At 36.2% G+C, this 24,720-nt stretch overlaps 1 long non-coding RNA gene across 1 annotated transcript; it reads left to right on the top strand.

Moving 5' to 3' along the window:
- Nucleotides 1-333: 333 nt before the first annotated feature.
- Nucleotides 334-4,031, top strand: LOC127161039 (uncharacterized). The gene is made up of 5 exons (XR_007826913.1): nucleotides 334-378; nucleotides 766-1,011; nucleotides 1,697-1,841; nucleotides 3,557-3,614; nucleotides 3,733-4,031. It is a non-coding gene; the product is annotated as an uncharacterized LOC127161039 (long non-coding RNA).
- The last annotated feature ends 20,689 nt before the right edge of the window (nucleotides 4,032-24,720 follow it).

Raw genomic sequence — 24,720 nt, 5'->3', positions numbered from 1 at the left:
ATCCTGAAGACCTTGTTTAGCAGGTTCAGATGTGTTTAATTACGACTGGAGATAAACTATGCAGGACAGTGACCCTCCAGGAGCAGGACTGGACACCACTGCACTCAAAAAAATGGTTTTGTGCCACTGTTCATTTTACCCATGTATTTATTGTTAAAACAACACAAGTGTGTTTCTTTTTCCACCAAAACACTATTGTATTGTGCTCTATTAATTTAAACTGTTTAAGTGTCCATTTTACTTGATTATCAATCGTTAAACTAACGTAAACGGTTTAATTGCGCCGTTCAAAAAACCGGATATGACGTTTCCAACGCATTTTATGAAGACGGTGCGAAGGAGGTGTATCATGGCGTCGGAGCTAGAAGTACCAGTCAGGTAAGAAAATCTAAAGACTTCTTTGTGTTAAGTCAAAGTCTTTAATTTCTGTAAGTGTTTTTAGTATGCTTTTAGTGCTGTTTTGCAGACGACTGTAATTGGTATATTGAGATGATTTCGTGCGGTTGTGAACGCGCATATGGACTGTAGTGTATTTGTAGGTGTGCTTGTGGAACAGAGGATGCGGCGAATTATTAAAATTCAAAGTGCTTTTCCGTCTCATTAATGATATATAGGCAGTTAAAGAAAACCTTCCTGTGCTCTTTCTAGGCTACTGAAGTCCCAGTAAAATTAGCGTTAGCTAAAGCACGAAAGCAAGTACAAATAATGCCACATTCGACTGCTGCATACTTTTAACATTTTATCTGCTGTTCGTTTTTATAACAGCATACATTGATCACTGGTTTCTTCATCGCTGCCTAATTTTGGCGAAATGAAGGAATGTCACAACTTTACTGACGGAGAAAAAAAGTTTTGGCTAAGGTAAGTGAACCGCTGTATTGCCTTTTCATCATTTATAAACAAAAGTAATAAGGGTATTTTGCATTTTCTGTTTTAGAGGAATTCACTGTTTTAGAGGAATGAACTGGTGGATGGTTAAGAAGCTGATGTGTCTTCTAGAAATCTAAACAAGTAAGACACTAAGATATATTGATATGCTATGTGTTAATAAATTTATGTATGCATGTATTTGTGTGTGTGTATACATAAAGAGTTCATGTGTTTATTTGTATATATTAAGAGTTAATTTGCAAGAACAGATAACTCTGTTTTTGTTTTTTAAATAATTATTCTGCATTCCAAGTAATATCAATCAAACTGTGGTTGGTTGGTTTATTTTGAATGAATATTAATAGCTCAAAAATACTGCTAACTAACACAATAAAACACAAAAAAACAACAACAAAAAACAAACAAACACACACACACAATAAAAAAACATGTTTTATGAATATTAATAAAAACGGATTTATTTGTTTTTGCAAATGAACTCTTCATATGTATATGTGTGTGTGTGTGTCTGTGTGTATTTAATGGGTACGTTTGACTCATTCCTTTTCTTAAAAATTGTTTGAAGGCAGAAATGTGATGTTTATCATTTTATAAACTTAATGTTTTTGTGAAAAGCTGTGCCTGAACTATAAATCATGCTTTTTACAGTCACTTTATGACTTTAAATATGCTCCAGATCATGTCCACCCTTTTGAAATAATATACATGACAATAATCACACAAATTTTTTGATCACTGAATTTGTCTTTGCTGTTAAACTATATATGGGTGCTCTTGTAACAAATTGTACTTCATGTGTTTACAGATTTGTGCAGAATAACCATAGGTCCATTAGTGTCAGCTGTCTTTGCCAATGGGTGGATCCACACTGCAAAACTTATGAAGATGATTGCAAACCGAAGAAGAGTCCTTGGACAAAGCATTAAACCCTCTTGGTCCCCACTACACAGGTAAGAACAGCTACACTCAACAAAAACTTTTGTAATCATGTTAAAGGGGTCATCAGATGCTATTGATATGATTCTTTAGAGTCTTAATGAGAAGTCCATAGCATACTTTTGTTAAAATTTCTCAGTGGTAGTGTAAAAACACCCATTTTACCATATCAAAATCAGCCCTTTTCAGAGTGGGCCATTCTGTTGCATGTTCCTTTAAATACAATAATGGTGGTCAGACTGTTCTCAGCTCTCACTCGGCTCATTTAGGGGAGGTCTAAGATAAGACGGTCATGTAAATCAACTATTGTGGGAGCGGCCTTGATCGGTGTGACGTCACACCAACTAGAAGCTGAGAATGACCTGATTTGAAAAAGGGCATATTACTTATAATGGTTAAAAAATACCACTGGGTGGATTTTTATCATCATAGGGTGGTTGTGTACACATACTGCCAACATGCATATATGTTCAAACAACATGTAAAAGTGAGTTTTGGATCAGATGACCCCTTTAAAACATTGTCTCACCAGCCACTGAGTTTTAGGGTTATGGTCATAGGCATTAACAAAAAAGACAGATATAATAAGAATTGTGTTATTAATATAGTAAATATAACATATATGGTATTACTGTAAACTGACAGATATTGTGAATACATTAACTTCCCAAAAACAATACATTCTAAAGCAAGGCAGGCGTGTCAAACCTGCTCTTGGAGAGCCAGTGTTCTGGAGTTTAGCTCCAACACCCCTGCCTGGAACTTTTAGTAAGACTTTGATTAGCAAACCTGTAAGACCTTTGTTCATCTTCAAAATACAAATTAAGATATTTTTGATAAAATCAGAGAGCTTTCTGACCCTGCATAGACATCAACACAACTGAAATATTCCCAAGCCCCGAAACGTAGTAAGGACTTCGCTATAATAGTCCATGTGACATCAGTGGTTCAACCATAATTTTACAAAGCTACAAGAATACTTTTTATGGGTAAAGAAAACAAAAATAACTACTTTATTCAACAATTCTTCTCCTCCAAATCACGTATTTTGCCATTATGGAGAGTATCACGATGCATGCACATTGCTTTCCTCTGCAAGCAAACAAGGCCCAGCGCATACATGTTCTACGTCAGCAGAACCACACGCATGCGTTATGCAAAGAGGTACTCTCAATAATGGCAGAAGACACAATTTGGAGAAGAATTGTTAAATAAAGTCAATATTTTTGTTTTCTTTGCACACAAAAAGTATTCTCACTGCTTTGTAAAATTATGGTTGAACCACTGATTTTACTGGTGTCCTTACTACGTTTCTGGGTCTCGGAGCATTTCAGTTGCATTACTGTCTATGCCGGGTCAGAAAGCTCTCAGATTTCATCAAAAATATCTTAATTTGTGTTCTGAAGATGAATGAACGTCTTGTGGGTTTGGAACGACATGAGGGTGAGTAATTAATGACAGAATTTTCATTTTTGGGTGAACTATGCCTTTAATTGGGAATATTGCTAAACTCTGCAGGACAGTGGCTTTCTGTGCTGATCTGGTCCAGTACTGTTATAGTTTCATTTTCCACTGTAATGTTAGTTAGAATTCCATCTGGACCGCTTGCCTGTATTTCCCGTAAGGAAATGATCAGACAGAATAATAATGACATTTTTCAAATGTGTTTTTTTTCTTTTTAGAAAAATGTAAAGGCTAAATCTCATGAATTTTGTTGTTGCATCTTTAGACTAATGACGATGAAGTACCCAAATGAAGACACTAGCAGTGTTATTATGGAGTATATGGTAAGTTGTTTTATTTATTTATTGGTATTTTCAAGGATGATAAATGCTACGTTAAATTTAAGAATTTACGGTAAATTTAAGAATTCGAGTACTCCATTCTTTTAAATATCTTCTCTAGGATACAGACGTTGGCAACACTCAGGAGCTGATCCAGAGGAATCATGGGAATCTATGTCATACGATTTGAAGGTGCAGACATTGAAGACAGCACAGCAGATGTTGGAGTGTTGGAAGATAAAGTTCTTCAGGACCTTAGCAGTAAACCCTATGAAAAAACATGTTGCTGGGACTGATATATGGACTAAACTTGAACTCCTGAAATCAGGTACACATTTGGAGTACTGCAGAAGTTATTTCTGGAGCCAGTTCCTGTTCCTGGATTAAGGTTTGATTGGTTACCTTTATATGCCAATTAGAAAATGATATTAGTTTAATATTTCTGTAATTTTGTAATGTGGTTGTAACTGTAATTGTTGCTCTTGTTTAACAAATACACTTGATAATTTGTGACATCTTGTCTTTTGTCATTCATTGCAAAATAATCACACAAAAATGCTTTGTTGAAGGGAGTAACTTTAACTTGAAATCATTTAGTTAAAGTAACTAGAACCAATTGGATGGAACCGCTGTCCATAATTTAAATGAGTTGTCTGAAACAAACCTCCTTGTGTTGATAAAGTGAAACATATTTAGCCAGTTTGTAATAAACCAAAATGTGTTCACTAAACTTAACCGGTTTAAGTTACAGGGAAGTGAATAAATTGAGTTGGTTGGACATTACTATTTCACATAAATTCTTCCTCATTCAGCTGTGTTGTCACAACACAAAGAGTTTGCATAGATTTAAAAAATTCCATTCATGTTCATCAAAAACAATTTGGTTGTGTGGAACCACTGTCCATAATTGAATTAAGTAGGTTTAAAGAATCATTTTTTTGAGTGTGGTCTACAGCAGGATTGGGCAACTTCGGTCCTGGAGGGCCACTGTCCTGCAGAGTTTAGCACCAAATCAAACCCACCTGCCTGTAGCTTTCTAGTTATCTCTCTAGTGACACTGATTAGCTTGCTCAGGTGTGTTTGATTAGAGTTGGAGCTAAACTCTGCAGGACAGTGGCCCTCCGGGACTGAAGTTGCCCATCCCTGGTCTACAAGATTTGTAATTCAGGGGTGGACAACTTCAGGCCTGGAAAATCACAGGAATGTGTCTCTCCAGGACCGAAATTAGCCACCCCTGTTGTGATATGTCTGAGCAAGTGATACAAATTATCATTTCTTGGGGGGGGTACCCTTTCAAAAGGTCATTAGGTTATTTAGTCCTTAAAGGTCCACTGAAGTGTCTTGAAACATGCAGCGTTATTCTATGTGGTGATGTAATTTCAATAGAAACAGGAAGACAGGGTGGGACACATCGATCAGCTCTGCCTCCTTTTTTAGCCAATAGTGTTTTGTTTATATCACAGCTTGTGCCAGAGCCGTTGAGCTTGGTTCACAGCGTATGACACCCACACTCTAATAGATATGAAACAGTTACTAGGCAAAACAGTGATCATAATCATGCTGAGGATGTGTAGTTTGAAAGTTGTGTAATATATTGGTGAATGGCATCAGAGTTATCTCTTCCACTCTTCAGTGCCAAGTCTGTCGAACCATTTCTCCTCCTAATCTAATCCATATTGCTATAAAATATAGCATTCTGTGCAGAATTCAAATGAGCCTGATACGTTTCATGGTTTGTGCTGATTCACGCATATGATCGGCTCTGTGATATTGTCTCTCTGGACCATCGCAGACTGTGTGCGTGCTGTGGTGGTTCGCTTGACACAGTGCAAAACCAAACTTCATTTGCTCCAATCGAAAGCATATTGACAATGAGTTGTTCCCCATCCCCTATATAGTCCCATTCACTATACAGAAAACACTTACTCTGTAAGCAAGTGACCGATTTCAGCTGCAGCTTCAGCATCTATTTATGGTGTAGGGGGCGGGACACTTCAGATTCTAAAGACCATTTGATTGGACAGAAAATCTGACAAGAAGCTTAAGTGCAGGGTGATGTCATCAAAATTTCAGTTTTATGAATTTATGTTTTGTAGGGCTGCCCCCCCAGTGATTAACTAACCATTAGTTGGCCGATCAACCTAATATTAACCTAGAAAAATGTGCGCTATTCAAGTGTCTGTGTGGAGTGTGGAAGCTGAACAGTAGCATGCTCACTTGATCTTAAAATACTCCGTCATTTTTGGTTATACAGATAAAAGTAATACATCTTTGGAATCTGTGAAGACTCTACATTTATTTGTGTGCACTCAGAATAACAACAAAATGTTGCGCTTTTGTAAAATAATGAAAGCAAAACAGATACGCTTTCTGCCGTCTTGGTCTCTGTGAACTTCAAAACTCCATGTATACTTGCCTTACAGACATGAAAAATATATCTATAGAGAGTGAAATGTCTACTTTTAAATGAACTAATTCATAGAGAACACAAATATTCTCGGATTATGTAATCCGTATGAATCATGCATCAAGGCACATCACTACTGCGGAGATGATGATTCAGTGTTTCCGACTTCATCTCTTAAGCTGAAAACAAAGAAAGCGCTAGTTTATCAATAAATTATTAAAACATTATTGCGGTCTCCTTGCTGATTTTCCCAGACACATTCATAACTATTATATCTGGCTCTGGCAAGCTTTTTTTGTGTGCACTTAAACACTTATTATATGCTTACTATATGTAGGCAATTAAAGGCTCATTATTATGATTTATATGGTTTATTAATAAATGTGCGACTAATAGTCGACTAATGTTTAAAATGAACGACTACTAGTCGACCAGAAAAATATTTAGTCGAGGGCATCCCTAATGTTTTGATTGGTTGTATCTTCTTAATGTGTTTTCGTTGTTGTTTTGGAGCACAGTAGCTTATAGATAAGCTTTAGGCTAATATATTCATACTAAAAGCCCAAAAACTTCAATTTTGATTTCAGAGGACTTTAATAAAGCATACTAACACCATTTCAAAGGCTACTGCCCTAGTGACCTTTTTCTCATTTTTTGGAGAGAGAGAGAGTGTACCTATTACACAAAGAAATATTTAAAAAAATGATTCCGCTCTTTTCTTTGCATAGCATATTTCAAAAGGCACACGCTTTAAAAAAAGGAAAAATGTGAACATACTAGTTTAAGAAACACAACACAACTTTGTCTAGATTTGCTGTCTGAAATTGCAGTCTGGAAAAACTGATGCTAGTTGCCGAAAGTCAGAGAGTCTGCATATTTTGGCCAGTCGAAGCTGACAGATTTCACAGAAAATCTGTATGATGGACACAGACACCAATTTTCTGTCTTGAGACTTTGATTCCATCTAGGCAAAGGAGCCATGTTTAGAACACATACTGTTTCATTTTGAGTTTGTTGTGTTCATGACAACCTGATTGTCATTTAGTGTATGATGCCCAATTTTTCCTCTATAACAAGACATAAAATGTGTGATGTCTGGTGTTTTAAAATCTGTTCAGTGGAGTACATTATCCCAGCCTTAAGTTTTCTGAAACGACACAACAGATTGGTATAATGAAGAGAGTTTGGAATGACATGAGAACGAGTAAATGAAGACAACATTTTGAGTGATCTTTTTAACCCTTCATTATATTAGGGTCTTTAGCGACCCAGACCTATATATCTAACACAGATGGATCTGCAATAGCTGCAATAGCATAAAACTCTCCTGATATTTTAATAACAATTACAAATAAATGAAATAAAGCATATTTTGTTAAAACAACTAGTTGTCTCGACTTTGAAAAAGTGTAAAGATAACAACTCCATACCGCAGTCTGCAGGTAGCAAAGCTGTCATCAAACATGCCAGTACAGTCTCAAGGTTAATGGAGTACAATGGAGATGTAACAGTTAGCCGAAAGACAAGCGTTCCCTCACAGCATGTCCTTGCAACCAAGAACATGGCTCTGAATCACCACTGAATTATTCCTGTTCGATTTCCTGTAAGCCAGGTCTCACTTCAGCCCCCACCAGCGCACAAGCACCACGAGACCCTCACGCAAACCCGTCCTTCTGCAAGAGCTTTCCGCACATTGTGCAGAAAAGCCCCGTGGAAGGAGATTGGGAGTTAGGCTTTCATTTACTCCCGAGCAGAGCCAACACCAAAGCAGCCCTCTGGAGAGGGACACACAATCACAGAGAGCAGGTGTGACCAGCTCAACGTAATATCTCAGCTAACACTAACAGAACTGAAGTATAAAGGTGCAAAAATACTCAAATGCGGCTGGGAACGCTGCAGGGCTTCTTAGTGCGTGACTTTGAGGTTTTCCAGCTTTGAAAATGGATGCTTACTGCATATGCCATGCTGCTCAACGATACTGCTATTAAGATTTTAAAGTCCATTTCATAACAAATACTAGTAAATACACTAACATTAAGTAGTATTTGGCTAAATAATAGGCTCATGTTTGCTTTCAAATGGTTGTACAGGTCTAAAGACGCAGCCTTGATCTTCTTCATTGAGTAAATGCGGCACAAGATGGCAGAGTTATGTGGTCCGTGGCAGATTGCTGACAGTTGGGTGTCTGTCACAGTCAGCATAGAGGTTATGTAATGAGTTTGGCTTTTGTCTCTAAACTGCTGATACTGCATGTGGAGCTGTGCTTGGTTAAAAAGAGCTGCCTTTTTAGATTCAATACGTTCAAAGAAGTGCAGAATGCCTAAGATGACGGTTGGCAGATATCAGAGAGGGTTTTCTTACAGCGTGTAGGACTCTCTTTCTGCTGGCCTATTTTTATTTTTTGTCTCATGACTCACGACAACACGCAGTCTTGTATAACACCACAGTAAAATATATTTATTTCAAACTTTAAAAATAAGGTTTCTGTTTCTTTAAAAATATTTCAGAATGCACTAAATAGACTTCTACAGTCAAAACTTTGTAAATGTTGTGTTCTTTTTACTGTATTAATGCATATATTATTTTTCCATGTTGTTTCTATAGAAAAATATTAACCAACTATTTTTAACATTGAAATAATAATATATGTTTCTTGAGCAGCAAATCAATATGTGACCCTGGACCACAAAATCAGTCTTAAGTCACTGCGCAGTAAAAAATAAAAAACACAATTTGTTGAGTCAGCTTGAAATAATTTGTTACCCTGCTGCCTTAAAATTTTAAGTTCAGTCAACTAAAATAAGTTTATTCAACTTGAAATGTTAAGTTGTACTAAGTAACAACATCGATATTTGTGTCTGCTAAACTTAACAGATGGGTAAGTAACCCAGCTGCCTTAAATTTTTAAGTTGATTCAACTCAAATATCTAAGTTGTCACTTAGTAAAATTTAACATTTCAAGTTGAATAAACTTTTTTTGAGTTGACTGAACTTAAAAATTTAAGGCAGCCAGGTTACAAATTATTTTAAGCTGTCTCAACAAATTGATTTTTACAGTGTGGGGTATATTTGTAGCAATAGCCAAAAAAACATTGTATGGGTAAAAATTATTTATTTTTCTTTTATGTCAAAAATCATTAGGATATTAAGTAAAGATCATGTTTCATGAAGATATTCTTTAAAATTCCCACTGTAAATATATTAAAACTTAATTTTTGATTAGTAATATTCATTATTAAGAACTTCATTTGGACAACTTTTAAGGTGATTTTCTCAATATTTAGATTTTTTTATTATTTTTGTTTTTGCACCCTCAGATTCCATATATTAGAATAGTTGTATCTCGGCCGAATATTATCATATCCTAACAAACCATACATCAATGGAAAGCTTATTTATTATTATGCATTTTGAAAAATTTACTCTTATAACTGGTTTTGTGGTTCTTGGTCACATACTGCAATGACTTCTGAAGGATCTTATGACACTGAAGACTGTGACATGCTGAAGCTGAAAATTCATCTTTGTATCAAAGGTATAAATTTCATATTAAATGATATTCAAATAGAAAAGAGCTATTTTAAATTGCAATGATATTTCACAGTTGTACAGTTTTTACTGTATTTTAAATAAAATAAATGTAGGTTTGGTGTGCATAAAAAACGTCTTTCAAAAACATTAAAAATTTTGAGAATGTATACATAATATTTATATAATATGTAATAGATGTTCTTTTTGTTTAGATTTGTGAAGTGTGTTTGTTGTTGTTGTTCCTGCTTTTTTTTAAACCAAATTAAGACGACAGTGACAGACAGCAGCAAGACAGAGTGGACACTAAGCAATAGTTGGAAAGTCATTGACTTGAGGAGAATGTCACCTTCCTGACACAATGCCATGGCAAAAAATATAATAAGAAGCAGCTAAGGTCACCAGTATCAGCCACTCCAATCACAAAAATATCTAGTCTAGGAGACTTTCAGCATTTCCTGTAGCTGGAGAGCACATTCAGCAGTGAGTGAAAGTCAGCGTGAAATGAACAGAAAACCGCAGACATCACCTTCAGCTGAACTCACAAACAGTCTCAGAGAAGAACAAACTATATAAGTTTCACCAACATTATATCTCTTCACCCATATATCTGTGAAACCTCAAGTTCATCTGCAGGCCTTTATAAATATTCATCAAGTGGTATGGCTAAATCATCAAGAAAGAGCTGTGGAGAAGTGAGACAGGAGCCAATTGACATGCACATTTAATGTCAGAATGTCTAGATACAATCTGCAAAGATGACAAGTTATGGGCCTGGATGAGGTGAAGTGGTGTGATAAAAGTGACAAATATGCAAACCACACAACTCTGATGTGCTACCCTGCAGTCTCACATTGAGACTGACAGATTAGAGTTCATATTTCTACGCAACATTAAAGGCTGAGTAAACTTTAAAGATATAAGCTCTGCTCTTTTACTTCAAAAAGTCTTATGATTAATGTCAGGGACTGGTTATTTCTTGAAACTGCTCACTGTAGCAGCCTGACAGCTGAGTTGTTATACAACACATATATTTTCAGAATCCATCGTTATGTTTTCACCCACATTCGGATTACTGCACACCATTTGTTGGAATACTTTTCTCACATTGACCATAAAATACAAAAGATTTGGTGAAACGCTGTTGTGTATGAAGACTTTGCAAGCAAATGTTATTGCAGGGTCACTCTTACTGCAAGAGCTCTAGCAAATGTTGTGCATGGTTACTTACATCGTTTTTCCTGCTGCTTGAATATACCACGATGTTTCATAAGAAATAATAAATCATTTGAACTGTGAGCTTGCAGTCTGGATTGATGGTAAAGTGCTAACAGATTGTGTGCTGTGTAAAGCAATGACGAAACAACAAAACAAGAAAAACGAACTCAAACAAATACAGTGTGACTACTGAAATCTGATTCATGAACAATTGACTCGTAGGAGCCAGTTTAATTAAAAACATACAGCGCAAACAGTGTAGATTGATTCATAAATAAATGACACTGAGCTGGTTCTTTTTAGTGAATCAAAAATTAACACCAATTCACAAACAAATGAATCAAAATTGTGCAACCAACGCAGATCGATTCACAAACAAATGACTCTGAGCTGGTTCTTTTTACTGAATCAAAAACGAACACCGATTCACGAACAAATGACTTTGAGCTGGTTCTTTTTAGTGAATCAAAAATGAACACCAAATCACAAACAAATGACTCTAAGATGGTTCTTTTAGTGAATCAAAATAGTGCAATCAGCGCAGATCGATTCATGAACAAATGACTCTGAGCTGGTTCTTTTAATGAATCAAAAACGAACACCGATTCACGAACAAATGACTCTGAGCTGGTTCTTTTTAGTGAATCAAAAATGAACATCGATTCACAAAATGACTCTAAGATGGTTCTTTTAGTGAATCAAAATAATGCAATCAGCGCAGATTGATTCATGAACAAATGACTCTGAGCTGGTTCTTTTTAGTGAATCAAAAACGAACACCGATTCACGAACAAATGACTTTGAGCTGGTCCTTTTTAGTGAACCAAAAATGAACACCAATTCACAAACAAATGACTCTGAGATAGTTCTTTTAGTGAATCAAAATAGTGCAATCAGCGCAGATCGATTCATGAACAAATGACTCTGAGCTGGTTCTTTTAATGAATCAAAAACGAACACCGATTCACGAACAAATGACTCTGAGCTGGTTCTTTTTAGTGAATCAAAAATGAACATCGATTCACAAAATGACTCTAAGATGGTTCTTTTAGTAAATCAAAATAATGCAATCAGCGCAGATAGATTCATGAACAAATGACTCTGAGCTGGTTCTTTTTAGTGAATCAAAAACAAACACCGATTCACGAACAAATGACTCTGAGCTGGTTCTTTTTAGTGAACCAAAAATGAACACAAATTTACAAACAAATGACTCTGAGATGGTTCTTTTAGTGAATCAAAATAGTGCAATCAGCGCAGATCGATTCATGAACAAATGACTCTGAGCTGGTTCTTTTAATGAATCAAAAACGAACACCGATTCACGAACAAATGACTCTGAGCTGGTTCTTTTTAGTGAATCAAAAACGAACACCGAATCACAAACAAATGACTCTAAGATGATTCTTTTAGTGAATCAAAATAATGCAATCAGCGCAGACTGATTCATGAACAAATGACTCTGAGATGGTTCTTTTTAGTGAATCAAAAATGAACATCGATTCACAAACAAATGACTCTAAGATGGTTCTTTTAGTGAATCAAAATAGTGCAATCAGCGCAGATTGATTCATGAACAAATGACTCTGAGCTGGTTGTCTTTTAATAAATCAAAAGCAAAGTCTGATTCATGAACATACTCCTATGAGCTGGTTGTTTTGAGTCAATTAAAAATACACCTCGCAAACAGCATAGACAGATTCATGAACAAGCTGGGTTTTTTTTAGAGAATCAAAAGCAAAGAACGATTCACGAACATGACTTAGTTCTCTTAATGTATTGTTCAAAAAGACTCACGAGGTACCAGTTGGTACCACTGACCAATCCTTCACTGCATGAACTACATCAGAGCAGTTACTGAATAAACATTCAGTTTTATGTGAATAAATTAAATCTAATTTACATTACAAAGGTGCCATTTAAAGGTCTGCATGCCTAAAACCAAAATCATTGTAAAGCAAATAATAATAACATGCTATATCACATACTGTTTAGTTCTTCTAACTGTGCCTTTATAAATAGCCTATGGGTTATTATATAATTGTGGGTACATCTCATGTCCATGAAGTATATTTTTAATATATTTTCATCAATATAAAGCCCCAATGCTTAATTTTCTAGTACACATTATATTTTTCCCAGTCACACTACTATATGTTGAAAAAGCCATATCTTTTGTTCAAAAATTATGTTCATATCACATACAACCCTGGTATTCAGCTGTCTGATTTTGAAGTTGCTCATTCTACTTTGCATTTAAGCATGAAAATGACCTCAAATATAAAATAATTTCATAGTTTTGGCTTCAGTTAGATTAGGTTATCAAGACATTTGGGTGTGTGCTTCAAAAATAAGTGTTTATTGTGATATAACTTGTTTTAACTTGTTTTATTTGTGTCTGAAAAACCATTGTCAACTAAGTTACCCACTAGAAAACCCTCCTCAAAAAGGAATGGTTTGTCCCATTCTCGTATAATTTGCACGTTGATGATATTTCCTCTAGAAACGCATGGATGAAACACTAGAAGTTGTGTTCTCTCCCTTTCCCCTAATATTGGTTAAACTAGCAAACCTGTGTCAAGAGTGGATTAATTGACTGTCAACAGTGTTACACAAGTACTATTGCTGCAAATTTTAACAAGACAGTCAAACTAAAACTTATGTTTTACTTATGTAAGCTTCCATGTTGAGTACAGGCCCAAAACACACACTAAAAATGCCAACTATACCTGTCAACTAAGTTACCCAGTAGAAGTAACATGGTGGACAGTAGCAAACATAGATGGTATTTTATGCACATATTCCTACAGATCACCTTTATTTATATAGCACTTAGATTGTTTCAAAACAGCTGTGTAAGGTCATGTTTGAGTTTTTGGAAAAAAAAGGAAAAATTTTTTCTTCACATTGTCAAATGCTTAATGTACCCCTAATTATAGAATGACCCCTATATATTCTAAAAGTAATTTAAATAGGTTGCTTTTTTTTATAACATGTAACTGAACTTGTGAACTCTGATTTCCTTTAATTGCACAAAGCCCACCAGTCAGATTTGAGCCTGCTGCTTTGTCAGAGCTCTTACCGTTTTTCTGTGCAATTTGCATCAGACGGTCTGTGAACAGCCCATGGGCGATTTGTAGGGGTGCCAAGACTCTTGCACAGGTATTTGACCTGAAGGCCTGAAATGTTCCAGATTCATAACTCTGTGGTTTACTTCTCTTCTGCTTTGGATTTGATTATCTGTTTCTATGAAGAAAAGTCTTCTTTTCCTAAAGAGTGTGGTGATAAATCTATTGGCCGGTGACTGGCTCTCCCCCAGCTGTTCTCTTGGACAGCACAAGGACTGCTGCTTGTGTGGAGAACCAAAGCCATCCATCACCGGCTCCCTTTACAGCTCCAAACGGTCACGCCTGAAAATAATGTTCACTCAGCTGCTGATTAATTACAACTCTCTGTGGCTCAATATGAATGGACTGCAAATACTACTGTGCTGTGTACATGCACAGTACACACAAAACTTCTTAAATGTACACTATATAAGAATTCCGGCTTTAGATATTCATTAACAAATGGTATAGAGAACAAATGCATATATAAATATATAAATACAGTTTACAAAAATATAAATACGGTTTACAAACAAAATTGTCATTTAAAAAAGGTCTTGTGATAAAATTTACATTGTTAAGGTAGCACAGAAGCACTTTTGAAGTGGCACTGAGATGTCTTTAAACAATTTTATGCCACCTCTGAGCAGCATTAAACAGCCTTTAAAGAAATCTAAATGCCACTTCATAAGCAGCTCTATCCCATCTTTGCAATGTAAATTTGGTACAAATAAAAATAGGCAATACAATGCAAAGGTGGCACAGAAGCACTTCTAAAGTGGCATTTAGTTGTCTTTACTGCTGCTTAGAGGTGGCATGAATGAACAATAAAATAGAAATGTGTCTTTACCATTCAGTTACAGTGCCTTCCAAAAATATTCATACCCCTTCATTTTTTCACGTTTTGTTATTTTGCAGCCTTATGTTAAACTGCATTAAATTATTATTTTTTTTTCCACATCAATCTACAATTCATACACCACAATGACAAAGTACTTTGCGAATTTATTAGAAATTAAAAAAGTGAAATCATTCGATTGCATAAGTATTCATACCCTTTTCTGGGACACTTGAAATTTATCTCAGGAGCACTCATATCATTTGTGGTTACAACACTTCGAGTGAAGTTAACCTGTGGCTAATTCATTTTAATGAGTATGATTTGGAAAGGCACACACCTCTCAGACTCAAAAACAAAGCACTGAGGTCAAAATATCAAACATCACTGCAACACTCCACCAATCTGGGCTTTATGGTGGTGTGGCCAAACTCAATCATCTCCTCAGTGAAGACACAGCAAAAAAGCACCTAAAAGACCCTCAGACTGTAAAAAAACGAGACTGCTCATCAAACTGCTCATCACCTGCACAGTACCATCACAAAAGTAAAGTATGTAGGTAGCAGCCTCATGCTGTGGGACACTTTTTCAGAGGCAGGGATTGAGGGACTCATCAGAGTATAAAAAAAAAAGCTCAATGCACCAAAATATTGAGGTAGTCTTAATAAAAAACCCAGTCCAGAGCATTCAGAACCACAGACTGGGCAGAAGGTTCACCTTCCAACAGGACAATGACCCTAAGCACACAGCAAGAGTGGCTTATAGACAACTCTGTGAATGTCCTTGAGTGGCCCAGCCACAGCCTGGGCTTGAACGCAATCAAATATTTCTGGAGAAACCTGAAAATGTCTGCCAGACCCTATCAAGCTGACAGAGCTTGAAAGGTGAAGGTGAAGTGAATAATGGCAGATAATTGGCAAATGCAGATGTGCAAAGCTTGTCACATCATACCCAATAGGACCTGAGGCTGTAAAGGTGCTTCAACTAAGTACTGAGTAAAGGGTATGAATCTTTATGCATTGTACTTATTTTAGTGTTTTATTTTTAATAAATGTGCAAAGTGTTCACAAATCTGTTTTTTTTGTTTTTTTTTTGCTTTGTTATTATGGTGTATGGAGTACAAATTGGTGTTGGGAAAAAGTAATTTAAAGCAGTTTAATATAAGGCTGCAACATAACAAAATGTGAAAAGAGTCTTTTTGCAAGGCACTGTATGTTAAATTTACAGTTCAAATGTGGCACATAAATGCTTCTGAAGTGGCATTTCTGTGTCTTTACAATGAAAGTCAGTAAGGTCCAAAACAACACCCTTTTGACTTTCATATGGACAAATAAACACCAAGAAAAATATATTTTTTTGTGCTACACTGAAAAAAGAGAGTCCTACAGATATGAATGTAGTGATGTTTCTCTGGATGATTCGCCTCTGAACACCAGGATCACCGTAAGTGTACTGCGATACTTAATATTCAAAAACTGATTCAGTTTTCATCTTGTGCATAACACATGCTTTGTCTTTTCATACTTTAATGCAAATTATTATAATCTTTCCCAGAGGCAAACAGTGAAAGTAATGCAGTATGACTAACTGACAGTGAGTATTAACCTTTAGCCCTGCAGGCTTTTGCATATGCGACAGGAAGTTTTATTTAAATAAATAAATGAGAATTATTTCCGAATAAAAACAGATTGCTGTTGTTTAATGTGCAGTCAATATATTTTGTTTATAGTGTGAACAGGTCCAAAGCCAGGAACCAGTAAACTGAGTATTCAGCTGGTCATGTTACTTTAATGCGAAATGACTTGGTTAATGTACTGTAAATTTAAATTGCATTTATCAGACTACCAGATGACAGGAGTATTCATCTCATGTGAGTGAGCATCATTTAATGTACAGCTGTGTTCAGTTCTCTTGTGCTGTATTTCTGAAAGCTGTTATGAATGACTGTCCATGTTTTCACTGCAGAAAAAAGATATGAGGAGCAGACTATCTCACTCAAATACTTACTTTATGATGGTATAAGTCATATGTGTTTCCATTAAACGTATTACAATATGGCATTTTGACAATATGTGTTTGTATCACCTCGTCTTCATTTTTGTTCTGCCAGCTGTGTGGAATATCTTCCAGTGTCATTGTCATGACTAGCTGTGGTCTTCTGGGAGGCCTACATTATTTACAATGCAGATATTAAGGCATATTTGTATTCATCACTGCCTCCAGTTATCTTGGACTAGAGCTTGTATTACAGGAGAAAAGGCAAGGCTTATCTTAAAACCTTAGGCATAATAAAGTTATTGTTTCATATAATTCTGCTAGTCTAAAAAAATATACCCAAATGAATATTTCATTCATGTGTACTTTTATACCTTTTATTGCTCATTTTGTATTCCCCAGTCTCCCCAAACCAAATACAGTAAACAAACATTTAGTATGTCAATTTAAAATATGCATTCAGCTGAAGGAATAGTTCACCCGAAAATTTAAATTTGCTGAAAATTTACTCAGCCTCCGGCCATTCAAGATGTAGATGAGTTTGTTTCCTCATAGGAACAGATTTGAAGAAATGTAGCATTACATCACTTGCTCACCAATGGATCCTCTGCAGTGAATGCATGCCGTCAGAATAACATGAAAGCAAATCTTTTTTTTTTTTTTTTAGATTTATTTTTGGCCTTTTTGCCTTTATTATTATAGGACAGCTCTTAGTGCACAGGAAGCAAAGTGGGAGAGAGAAGGGGGCGGGATCAGGAAAGGTCCTCAAGCCGGGATTCGAACTCGGGACGCCCATAGCGCAACAGTACTGTATATCAGTGTGCTGCTTTTTACTTCATAAGGCATTAATTGATGGACATGAGTGGTTTGAATTACTTGTGGATTATTGTGATGTTTTTATCAGTTGTTTGGACTCTAATTCTGACGGCACCCATTCACTGCAGAGGATCCATTGGTGAGCAAGTGATGAAATGCTGCATTTCTCCAAATTGGTCATACTAATGAAAATCATTTTTAAGGTTCAGACCTGAAAAAAAATGCACTCTCTCCCTCTCTCTCTCTCTGTCACACACACACACTCTCACCTGCAGTCATTGCCAAGGTGTGAATGTTTATCACCAAATTACACATGGCTCTGTAATCTTAGAGTTGAATCAACAATCAATCAAGGCCAGGAAAGGAGAGGACAGGACTAATCGATTCTCAGTTAGCAGCCGTGTGGTAATTGTGGAGGTATCAGCCTCCCGAGGTGAACCGCTGTGCACTTTAAAGCCAAATGACTTGAGGCCCTCAGGGAGAATGTGGATAGCGCCTCAAATGAGCAAATACACAAATGACACACATTATCTTAAATGTGTGAATTGTCAGCTGGTTTTCTACTTAGACTAGTAGTTTGTGACATCCAACATATAGGAAAGTAGTTAAATGCTTGTAGGGTAACTTAATATATTCTAAAACATCTCCATGTTTATGTTTATCGTGTTAAGTGGAGCCACCAGTGGTTTCTCAGTGACATTTATTTATGTTATGCTCGCTAAAAGAATCGTACACTTCACTGCTGCAGAATTTCTATTTAATAAGACTTATGAGATAATGCAGCTGATAGCAGTGCAAAAACAGCCTTTAAAGGAAATTGTTTTTCCAGTAACTTCTCAATTTATTATTTCTCTGTTGAAAGAACACTTTCTCGCTCTATTAGTCCTATAAGCAAAGGACGGCAGCCAATGTGCTGATGTTTTTCCATATTCAATTTGTCATATCAATGCCTTTCCATGTGGGTGTTTTTTTAATGGCTCTGTAAACATTTCATTATTGGTTTTTAGAGTTTCATTCGCTCTCTGTTTGTCTGTTCAAAACTTTCTGTTTGGCTGTTTGGCTTCTAGGGTGTTGCTATGTGTTTGTTTTGCGATTACTAGTGCACCTAAACCCCTGATATACTCTCAGTGAAGTTTTTAATTTTTCATTCAGGGATAAAAAGAAGCAGCAGTTCACTATTAGCGAACATCCCGGCATCACACATGCTACTGAGAGTGGTGTTTGGATGAATATGTAAATGTGTAAATATGGGCTACACACTATACACTTTACTCTTGCAAACACACATCAAAGACTGACACTGAAAAAAAGAAATTGATGAATAAAGTCTTTTTTTTTGTTTTCTTTGTGCAGAAAAAAAAAATTCTCGTAGCTTCATAAAATTAAGGTTGAACCACTGATATCACATGAACTATTTTAACAATGTCCTTACTACCTTTCTGGGCCTTGAACATGGTAATTACATTGCTGTCTAAGGACAGAAAGCTCTCGGATATCATAAAAAATATCTTTCTTTAAGACTGAAGAAAGAAAGACATAAACATCTTGGATGACAAGGGGGTGAGTACATTATGTGTGAATTTTTGTTTTCTTTAATTAGTGTTCCAAAGATGAACATCAAAGATGAAGATCTTATGGGTTTGGAATGACATGAGGGTGAGTAATTAATGACAGAATTTACATTTTTGTGAGAACTATTCTTTTAAGCCTTCATTTCATAGTATTTCTCTCTTCTGTTTTTGCACAGTGTTTATGAAATGATTGTCAGAACAGGGTTGAACCAGACTTGAACATGTAGTGGCTGCACGAGCACCAAAGCTCATTGCATCTACACAAGGTACTTCAACAGCTGTTATACACTTCAGCTGTTATTTGTACTCCAGTGGAGTGAGAGGTGTCTGAGGACTGCTCGATAACCTGACAGTGATGTTGTGTTGGCTTTATGTCATATGGCGCTGCAGATTAGTATGTTTTTTGGTGTCAAAGAAAGAGCTTCACAGTTAACCTTTCAGCTTCATGCAAGTTAACCTTTCTGTGCTGTCATGGCCACTTTTCACATCCTTCCAGAGTGGCTACAGATGCACTTCATATTGTGCCACCAGAGACGCCTGATTCTTGATCTCTTCTTCAGTAGCATGTGCTGTTTTTTGGCTGCTGGCCTTGGTGCTGAATTGCCACATACATAGAAACCAGCCTAACTCTTTAAAGACCTTTAAAGACAGACCTGTTGGGAGCTCTGTGATATGTGACACAGGACCACAAAACCAGTCATAAGGGTCCATTTTTCAAAATTGAGATTTATACATCACACGAAAGCTTTCCATTAATGTATGGTTTGTTAGGACATGGCAATATTTGACTGAGATACTACTATTTGAATTTGAGGGTCCAAAAACAAAACAAACACAAACAAAAAAAATCAAAATATTGAGAAAATTGTCTTTAAAGTTGTCCAAATTAAGTTCTTAGCAATGCATATTACTAATCAAAAATTAAGTTTTGATATATTTACAGTAATACGGAAATTTACAAAATATGTTTACATACCAAAAGATCTTTACTTAATATCCTGTTGTTTTTTTTTTTTTTTTGGCATAAAAGAAAAATCGATCATTTTGACCCATACAATGTATTTTTGGCTATTGCTACAAATATACCCATGCTACTTAAGACTGGTTTTGCGGTCCAGGGTCACATATATGCTTTTGTTAAAGCCATATGTTTGCATTATTTCAACTTATTTAAAAATCATCATGTTTAATAAAGTGCAACAGTCGGTTACAAAAAAAAAAAAAAAAAAAAAAAAATGCCATACATTTTCTCCATAGGGAAATTTATTTATTTTATTCATTTAAGCCTTTTTGGGTGATAGGACAGTGGAGATTGACAGGAAAGTGTTGGGTGGAGAGCAGGGGTACAGGATCAGCAAAGGACCCTGGGTCAGGATTCAAACCCAGGATGGGCTGAAGCGCAGTTGTCTATATGACTATATGTCAGTGCGCTAACCACACGGCTATAGGCACTGACAGGGAAATTGATTTTTAACAATAAATTTTTTGTTGAACCCAGCAGTTCACATGATTTTAACTTATGTTTTAAATAATCATATTTAATAGCAGAATCTCTGGAGAAAAACTACATTACCCATGATCCATAAAGGTAATTCCACCAATCAGAGAGTAGCAATGAGCAAATTACACCAGTCGAGTGCTGAGCTCCACCCACTCCCATGAAGCACCGTAAATTACACTTTAATACTTAAATATTTTAATATAATAAATGTAAATTTCCATCAAGATTCTATATATACAATCAACAGCTTCAAACTGATTTTAATTTGTAGTTTATTCCCTCATTAAAGCTGGTTAGTTTGTCTTTGTGTCTGACTTTCAAATACTTTTTTGCTTTAAATCAAAGTTTATAATGTTGTCATTCATCTTATAGCTACTGTAGCTAATTTGGTTCAGAGCTTTTAACGCTTTAACCAAGACTTTTTTAAAATCCCTATTGGAAAAATGTATGGAAAAGAATACTCCCAGAATCAGCTCTGCTGACTACGTTACCCATGCTGTATAAAAAAAATCCACCAATCAGAGAAAAAAGAGCTCTGCAGGGAACACTTACTTTTATGAAGCATTAATGTATTAATAATACAAAGATTCATAGTCTCTCAGTAATAGAACTCCATATACTGCACTTCAAAAATGATTTAAGTTTGGATATTGAACATTTGGTCTGAGGGCGCTGCAGAGGTGTATTAAAGTCAAGACAGAGGTTTTTTGTGTTGTAGTAAATGTGCCCCACGTCCACCATCTGCTGTCTGCTAGAGAGTGGACGTGTGAGGCAGGAGAGCATGGAGGAATCATTGATCAAAGCTGCTGTTTACCTCTAGTGTAGAGCGAGGGCAAGCCTACAAAAGAGCAAGAGAGAGAGAGAGAGAGTCTGGCCTCCCAAGACATGAATGCCAAATGAGGCCTGTACAAAGAGCAGTCCTGCCCTTTCAACACTGTAAACACTTCAAACACTGCACTGAAGTGCAGTGAAACAATAAGGATGTCTACAGACCAGGATTTCATAGAAAATTGGGGATTTTTGACTTCAGGCAACAAGGAGCCCAATTTACTTAAAGCTAAATCAAAACACAAACTGCTGTGACATCGTTTCGAACTAAATCAAGTCAAAACAAAGTTCATCTGGAGTTTATTTCAGGGGTTCAAAACAGCTTGAACTTTTCTGGCAAAGTTTGTTCTAGCTGGTAAATACCTGGGAACACTCACCTGTCTGTGGAGATGATGTAATAAGTAGGTGACTTCTTTGACATGGAAATTTTATCCTGTTCATTTATTGTTGCCAATTTACACTGATCAAAATAAATGCAACACTTTTGTTTTTGCCCCTATTTTTCATGAGCTGAACTCAAAGATCTAAGACTATTTCTATGTACATAAAAGGCCGATTTCTCTCAAATATTGTTCACAAATCTGTCTAAATCTGTGTTAGTGAGCACTTCTCCTTTGCCGAGATAATCCATCCACTGCACAGGTGTGGCTTATCAAGATGCTGATTAGACAGCATGATTATTGCACAGGTGTGCCTTAGGCTGGCCACAATAAAAGGCCACTCTAAAATGTGCAGTTTTATTACACAGCACAATGCCACAGATGTCGCAAGTTTTTAGGGAGCGGCAATTGGCATGCTGACTGCAGGAATGTCCACCAGAGCTGTTGCCTGTGAACTGAATGTTCATTTTTCTACCATACGCTGTCTCCAAAGACATTTCAGAGAATTTGGCAGTACATCCAACCAGGCTCACAACCGCAGATCACGTGTAGCCACACCAGGCCAGGACCTCCACATCCAGCATCTTCACCTACAAGATCGTCTGAGACCAGCCACCCGGACAGCTGCTGCAACAATCAGTTTGCATAATCAAAGAATTTCTGCACAAACTGTCAGAAACCATCTCAGGGAAACTCATCTGCATGCTTGTCGTCCTCATCGAGGTCTCGACCTGACTGCAGTTTGTCGTCATAACCGACTTGAGTGGGCAAATGCTCACATTTGATGGCATCTGGTGTCTTTGGAGAGGTGTTCTCTTCACGGATGAATCCCGGTTTTCACTGTACAGGGCAGATGGCAGACAGCGTGTATGGCGTCATGTGGGTAAGCGTTTGTTGATGTCAGCGTTGTGGATCGAGTGGCCCATGGTAGCGGTGGGGTTATGGTATGGGCAGGCACATGTTATGGACACCGAACACAGGTGCATTTTATTGATGGCATTTTGAATGCACAGAGATACGGTGACGAGATCCTGAGGCCCATTGTTGTGCCATTCATCCGTGGCCATCACCTCATGTTGCAGCATGATAATGCACGGCCCCAATGTTGCAAGGATCTGTACACAATTCCTAGAAGCTGAAAACATCCCAGTTCTTGCTTGACCAGCATACTCACCGGACATGTCACCCATTGAGCTTGTTTGGGATGCTCTGGATCGGCGTATACGACAGTGTGTTCCAGTTCCTGCCAATATCCAGCAACTTCGCACAGCCATTGAAGAGGAGTGGACCAACATTCCACATGCAAAGGAGATGTGTTGCACTGTGTGAGGCAAATGGTGGTCACACCAGATACTGACTGGTTTTCAGTAAAACTGCACATTTTAGAGTGGCCTTTTATTGTGACCAGCCTAACGTACACCTGTGCAATAATCATGCTGTCTAATCAGCATCTTGATATGCCACACCTGTGAGGTGGGTGGATTATCTCGGCAAAGGAGAAGTGCTCACTATCACAGATTTAGACACATTCATCAAGTTAAGTTCATGAAAAATGGGGGCAAAAACAAAAGTGTTGTGTTTATAATTTTGGTCAGTGTAGATATTGGTATTTATCTATGTTAAGAACAGCAGTGCTAACATTAGCCAAAAAACTACTCAATGCTGAATAATGGGGATTTCAATTTATGAGTAAAATATGGTCTGTGGTAAACATTACTTGACGATACTTGTAAATTGCACACCACAAACACACCACATTCTCAAGTAGTTACTAATTGCAAACATACCTTTTTAAAAATAAACATAACCTCTTCAAATTTTGTGGGTGTATGCAATTTAAATGTCAAAATGTCAAAAGTATCATCAGTTTATATTTACCACTGTCCTTGTTTTACTTATAAACTGAAAAACTCCATTATAAAAATCCATCCCAAAATCACAAAAGGAAACCCATGGAGAATTAGTCTTCTGGGTTTTTATGTCACGGCTGCAGCGCACTTTAGGAATAGGGATGTCAATGTTAAAAAAGTATTTTTATTTACAAAATAAAAAAATAAATAAATCAATGTTTTGTCATTTAATATAATTGAAATAAGACAATAAAAGCAGTAGTTTGCAGTTGAACTAAAATAATAAAATCTTTTTAATAATAATATAATATTATTATAATAATAATATATGTTATGTAATTTTTAAGTTATTTTGTCTTCTAGCAATAGAAAATAAGTAACATGCTGTGATAAAGAATTGTTTTATGGATTAAAATTTTATTTATCTTTTAGAATAAATTACATTTTAATCCATAAAAAATTCTTTAGATGAATCACTGTAGATGAAGAATTGTTCCTTATAGTTGTATTAGTTGTATTATGATACCACATTATAATATTTATTTATCTTAAAGGGGTCAAGACATGGGTTTACTTATGATGTTATTAAAGTTTTTGCAAAAAAATAAAATAAAATAAAAAATAAATAAAATTAAAAAAACAAAGTGGAAAAATGAATATTTACCCTCGTTTAAAACTACCTGTTTTTAAGAGGAGGGTCCTTTAAGACTTGTTAGTAATTGGCCTCTGTTATGATTGGCTAACGTCATTGCATAGGAAACTATGGTGGCCACGAGGAGACATGTTCGGTTCACTTAATTTTGACGTGGTCACGCGATGTGAAGTTGTGGGCTCGAGATGCTATGTTGAGAAAACAACATCTATTTCTCGTGGCCATGACTTCTTATGTTGAGGGAATTACATATTTTTCTAGTTGCCACGAGTTTAATGCGTGACCATAGTAACCAGGGATAATCAGAGATGGATTTGTAAATATTTATTTTGAATTAAGAAATTATATTATATTAATTATTATAGAAATTACTACATTAATAAATTATTATATTAACCACAGACAATGCTGTTTACGT

Source organism: Labeo rohita, unplaced genomic scaffold (genome assembly GCF_022985175.1).
Source record: "Labeo rohita strain BAU-BD-2019 unplaced genomic scaffold, IGBB_LRoh.1.0 scaffold_533, whole genome shotgun sequence".
NCBI lineage: Eukaryota > Metazoa > Chordata > Actinopteri > Cypriniformes > Cyprinidae > Labeo > Labeo rohita.
The sequence above is the reverse complement of the archived record's forward strand: the minus strand, read 5'-3'. Positions and strand labels throughout refer to the sequence as shown.